This window comes from Microtus pennsylvanicus, chromosome 2, assembly GCF_037038515.1.
Source record: "Microtus pennsylvanicus isolate mMicPen1 chromosome 2, mMicPen1.hap1, whole genome shotgun sequence".
NCBI lineage: Eukaryota > Metazoa > Chordata > Mammalia > Rodentia > Cricetidae > Microtus > Microtus pennsylvanicus.
The window spans coordinates 13,213,855-13,219,747 of NC_134580.1; the positions used below are offsets into that span (position 1 = coordinate 13,213,855).

The 5,893-nt window shown below is 50.9% G+C and overlaps 1 pseudogene; it reads left to right on the plus strand.

Annotated features, from left to right (window-relative positions):
- The first annotated feature begins 3,758 nt into the window (after window positions 1-3,758).
- Window positions 3,759-4,010, plus strand: LOC142844707 (NADH dehydrogenase [ubiquinone] 1 alpha subcomplex subunit 3 pseudogene; annotated as a pseudogene).
- Window positions 4,011-5,893: the final 1,883 nt, after the last annotated feature.

A 5,893-nucleotide genomic window follows, 5' to 3' on the forward strand; every position in this document is an offset into this window, starting at 1 on the left:
TATGCCCGAAGGCCATAAGAGGGCACCAGATCTCATTTCAGATGGTTGTGAGCCACCATGTGGTCGCTGGGAATTGAACTCAGGACCTTTGGAAGAGCAGGCAATGCTCTTAACCGCTGAGCCATCTCTCCAGCCCCTACAGTACCATTTTAAACAACAGTAAAATGTGTATCCTACAAAATCCACCTTATGAGTATAAAAATAGCACATTTGGTGGCTGGAGAGACAGCTCAGTGGTGAAGAGCACTGGCTGCTCTTCCAGTGAAGACAAGATAGATTCCCAGCACCTACATGGAACTCCAGTTTGAGGGGCTCCAACACCTGTTAAGGCCAGTTCCAGTGACTCCAAAGCCCTCTCCTGGCCACTAAGGGCACTGCATGCATGTGGTGCCCATACATACGTTACACAGCTATACACTCAACAGACATAAAAACTTCATAAATTCTTAAAACACGTTTAAGTGGTGTACTCAACACACCCATACCTGGAAAAAATTATTTGTTCATGCCCTAATCATTGCTGATTTTACGGCTAGGCTATTTTGATAGCTTTTCCTAACTGGGCTGCATCCCAAGTTCAAGGCTACAGCCCCAGCAGCTGCAGAGGCCTCTGGGCTGGTGCCAGCCCTCCAGGCCAGGACCGAAACCTGCTGCTTCAACTCTGTATCCTCTTTGCTCACACATCAGTGACCAGGCCGGCTCCGGAAAGAGCTGTGTGAGACCCAGGACTGGCCGGGCACTGCTCACCTACAACATTCAGAACAGCGCCAGCCAGGTTCAGCAGGAGCTTGGCACACGAGTGGCCCTGGAGCCATGTCTCTTGCTGAGACCCTGAAGTTCCTTCCAAACACTCTGGGCAGCTGGCATGGCAGACCTGGCACTGCTGTGCCATGCTGCTTTTTCCTGCCCCAAATTTCCCTCCTCCCCGAGAACACCTCCTCCACACGCTGTTCCTCTGCCTCTCCCAGTCGGGAGCCCACAGCTCCTTGAGTTACCAAGTGAATTATTCATAACTGGTTTATTGAGGAAGCTCAGTTCGATGGGAACATACAGAAGCAAACACAGTCCAAACAGAGTGTGTGTTTCTGTCCCCTCCCAACTCTAAGGTTCTCCTGTCGCTTTTGTCTTTAGAGTGGTCTCTTAGCATGGAATGCCTACTTAGGATAAACTTAATGCAACCCAGAATGTGGCTGGGTCTCTGTGGGTCTGGGCCCTGGCAGGGCTAGGGTGTCTAGCTACTGATGCTAGCCTGTGCTTTGCCACCCAAGGCCACATCCGCCCTGAAGTGGGGATCTGCTCAGAGAAAGAGGCCAGCAGCAAGGATTCCTGTCAGGGAGAGAGTGTGGCTTGCCCTGCTGTTTCTGTAGCTCAGAACACCCAAGTGTGCCTTGGGCTTTCCAGGCCTACTGGTCCCTGATCCTCTCCCACCCCAGAACTCTGCCACCTGCTTTCCCATGAGCCCTGCTTTGGGATTTTCTGCAGTATGGTGGTCCCTAGATTTAAGTACCTTCCTCGGGGCAGCAGACATTCTAGAAAATGGAAAGTAGAGGGTCAACTAGAAACCAGGAAGGGACCAAAAACACCCTGTTCCCTTCTCGGGGGTACTTGGGACCCATGGATAGCACGGAGAAACATCTGTACCCGTGGGAGGATGGTATGCAAGGGGACACCCCGGGCTGCTGCCAGTGCAGTAAGAGAAGAAAAGCCCACTACAGAATGCTGCCATTGTCTTAGTTAGGGTCGTTATGGCTGTGATGGAACAACAGAGCCGAAAAGCAAGCTGGAGGAAAGGGTTTCTTCAACTTTCACTTCCACATCACTGTTCATCATCAGAGGAAATCGGGCCAGGAACTCAGACAAGGCAGGAACCAGGAGGCAGGAGCTGATGCATTCATGGCAGAGGCCATGGATGGGTGCTGTTTACTGGCTTGCTCCTCATGGCTTGCTCAGCCTGTTTTCTTATAGAGCCCAGGGCCACCAACCCTGGCACCACACCTGGGCCCTCCCCCATCAATCATTAATTTAAAAAAATGCCCTATAGGCCTGCTTATAACCTGATCTTATAGAGGCATTTTTTCTTTTTTCCCCTTTTTTATTTTTATTGACCTATATTTTTTTCCACTTCCTTCCCTTCCTCTCCCCTCCCCTCTGCCCTCTTCCATGATCCTCATGTTCCCAATTTACCCAGGAGATCTTGTCTTTTTCTATTTCTCATGTAGATTAGATCCATGTATGTCTCTCTTAGGGTCCTCTTTGTTGGCTAGGTTCTCTGGGGTTGTGAATTGTAGGCTGGTGTTTCTTTGCTTTATGTCTAAAAGCCACTGCTGAGTGAGTACATATTATATTTGTCTTTCTGGATCTGGGTTACCTCACTTAGTATGATGTTTTCTAGAGACATCCATTTGTAGAGGCATTTCCTTAATTGACATTCCCTCTTCTCAGATGGCTTTAGCTTGTGTCAAGTTCACACAAAACTAGCCAACACAGCCATCATAGAAAACACCACTGTAGGGGGTTCCTTGGACTTCCCGCAGGACAGGGAACCCTGATTGCTTTTCGGGCTGAGGAGGGGGGAGACTTAATTGGGGGAGGGGGAGGGAAATGGGAGGCGGTGGCGGGGAAGAGACAGAAATCTTTAATAAATAAATACATTAAAAAAAGAAAAAGAAAACACCACTGTATCAAGAGATGTGACTCTGTGAAAAACCCAGAGTCAGGTGCAAAAGTTGCCAGAGTGTTGAGATGGCAGTGTGGCCGACTCCACCTCAGGTGTGTTTGAGGAGGTGGAAGTGTTCGTGTGGCCGACTCCACCTCAGGTGTGTTTGAGGAGGTGTCTGTATTAGCCACTTTTCTCTTGCTGTGACAAAACACCACGATCAAAAGCAACTTGTAAAGAGGTTGCCTTGGCTTAGAGTTCCAGAAGAGAGGCCATCGTGGATGAGGAGGTAGCAGGCAGCTGGAACAGGAAGCTGAGACATCACCTCTCCATTCATAAGCAGGCAGTAGGGAGAGAAAATCAGAAGGGAGAGAGGCTATGAGCCCTCAAAGCCCACCCCCGCTGATGTTTCTTCCAACAAGGCTGCACCTCCTAAAGGTTCCATAACCTCCCAAGCAGCTCAATCCCCTGCAGTCCAAGTGTTCACATACATGAGCCGTGATGACTATCCCCTCAAGCCATACGTGAGCCGTGATGACCATCCCCTCAAGCCATACGTGAGCCGTGATGACTATCCCCTCAAGCCATACGTGAGCCGTGATGACCATCCCCTCAAGCCATACGTGAGCCATGATGACCATCCCCTCAAGCCATACGTGAGCCATGATGACCATCCCCTCAAGCCATACGTGAGCCGTGATGACCATCCCCTCAAGCCATACGTGAGCCGTGATGACTATCCCCTCAAGCCATACGTGAGCCATGATGACTATCCCCTCAAGCCATATGTGAGCCATGATGACTATCCCCTCAAGCCATACGTGAGCCGTGATGACTATCCCCTCAAGCCATACGTGAGCCATGATGACTATCCCCTCAAGCCATACGTGAGCCATGATGACTATCCCCTCAAGCCATACGTGAGCCATGATGACTATCCTCTCAAGCCACCTCAGTATCATAGACTGCGACCTGAACAGCAAACAGTTGCTTCTCAACATTATGACATGAAGGTGCAGATTTCAACATGTGAATTTGGGGACACACTTACATTCTACTGCAGATGGAGTAATCAAAAAACAACACACTGGACAAGACCAAGATGGCCGGGATGCTCTCTGCCTTTCTTAAGATTGCCTGGGCAAAGGAACCGGTGCTGGTGGTGTCCTCAATCTGTGGCCTTGCTATAATTATGCCCATAGTCAGCCCCTACACCAAGTATGCTGCCATGATCAACCAGTCCACACCCTTCAACAACCCAGTCCCTTTAGGAGGTAATGGGAAAGGCCTGATGTGCCCAGCCACTCCCAGGACCCTCAGGGGCCCAAGCCTGGAATGGCTGAAGAACCTGTGAATATTCCTGCTGATCAAAGAGACCCCCCCCCCGCCAATAGAAATGTAAAAACCAACCCCACAAAAATAAAAGTAAAAATATAAATGAAAAAAATCAACACACTGATCTCTATTGAGGAAACTGTTGGAAAAAGAGGCTTCTGCTGCCCAGGGAATGCTGGCCGCCTCAAACTGGAAAAACTGCATTCTGCGGAGGGTCTGAGAACTGTGCTCCCCATACGCAACGCTTTCCCTCCGTCCTATGTACTGGCAATGGCCCTTATTCAGCAGATAAGGAGCCCCTGAACCTGAGAACAAGGTCCTGTTGACCAGAGAGAAAGCCAGGAAAACTGGCTACTAGGGTTGGTTGTTACAGAACCGCCTGTGATAAAAGAAACTGCAAGCAAGTTACATTTGCAAAGGAATGGGAATGTTTAATCAAGTAGCCAGACCAGGGGATGAAATGTTTATTGTTAAGTAATTCCCAAAGACAATGTCCTGTCCTCCCCAAGGCCGTTCTCCTGGCCTATTAAGTGGGCCAAGGGGCACATGAACAGATGACCCCACCTTGTAAGTAGCCGGAGTGTGAGGTTTGTGGGCTTCCCCAGAGTGCAAGGCAGATGGCCGCTCTAGCTTGTGCTCTGGTTCGTGCTCTGACCAGGACAGCCGCCATATCTGCTATGTGATCACAGCTGCCTTGAGCAAGTCAGGCACTGGGGACACTGTTGGCAGAACCTCTGCCCTTGAGACGTACCATTTGGTGGAAAAGACCCAAGTTCAGTGGAAATATAAAATATTTGACAGATGAGAGGCTGCAGGAGGGGCAACCAGGAAAACCCTAACCAGGTCGGGGGAGATCTAACAGTAACCTTGAATCTGTGTCAAGGGTCATTGGAATGAAAAATAAGGTGGGATGTTCAGGCCTGAGAGGCAGGAAAGGACCTACGCTAGCCTCACAACTGGTCAGTGTCAGGCCTGGGTGATGGGCAGGTGTGGGCTGGAGATCGGTAGATGATATTATTTCCACTCCCTTGGGGACAACGTGGACAGACAACAGGGAGTCAAAACCACCAGAGTCCCCTAGGCCAAGTGGAGGAGCCTAGAGGAGGCACATGGTCACTGGCATGTTGGCCCAGATTCCCGCAGTCATGGCTGCCAGCTTTTACTTGACCAGAGAGGGATCCCTCTACTGTCAGGTCAAAGGGGATGATAAGCCCTCGAAACCAGGGACATCTAGGAAGCCATTAAGCACTCTGTGCCTGTGTATAGCAGAGGACAGCTCGTGGGACAGATCCTGACATGTCCGAGACACAGGCACATGGTGACAATGTGAGGACTGGGTCTGCTGCGGGCTGGACGGGACACGGCTCTGCAGCTGCCCGGCTCCACCAGCAATCCTCAGAGCGATGGCACCCACCCCCAAGCTGTACCTGTCACCGGGTTTTTAAGAGAAGCCTTAGAAACTGGGTGGTAAGAGACAAGAGCATGTGACGTGGGAGCCAGATCTCGGTACAAACACAGACAGGACATGGGCCAGAATGGGGCCGTGCTTGGGGCAGGCCAGCCTCTGTGTGGAGAAAGCTACCCGCTGTGCAGTGTTGGTGTGGAGACATACCAAATTAATCCCAGAAATGACTGCTTATTGGCGGGGGGGGGGGTAGGGTAGGGGGGAGGGTGGGGGTAGGGGGAGACCTGAGCCTAAAAGCACTTAGAGCCCTCCCAGAGGCTTACAGAGTAGGTCAGGACTGCCTGCTCTTAGTCCTTCCTCGCCCAGTGGTGCCTGACATACAAGGCCACTCTGCATGACACTGTGCGACTTCCTCCATCTCAGCAGCATGCAGTGGATTTCCTCAGAGGTTCACAAGGTGTCCCAGAGACAAGACAGGAGTGGTCTGAGCCCGCCAC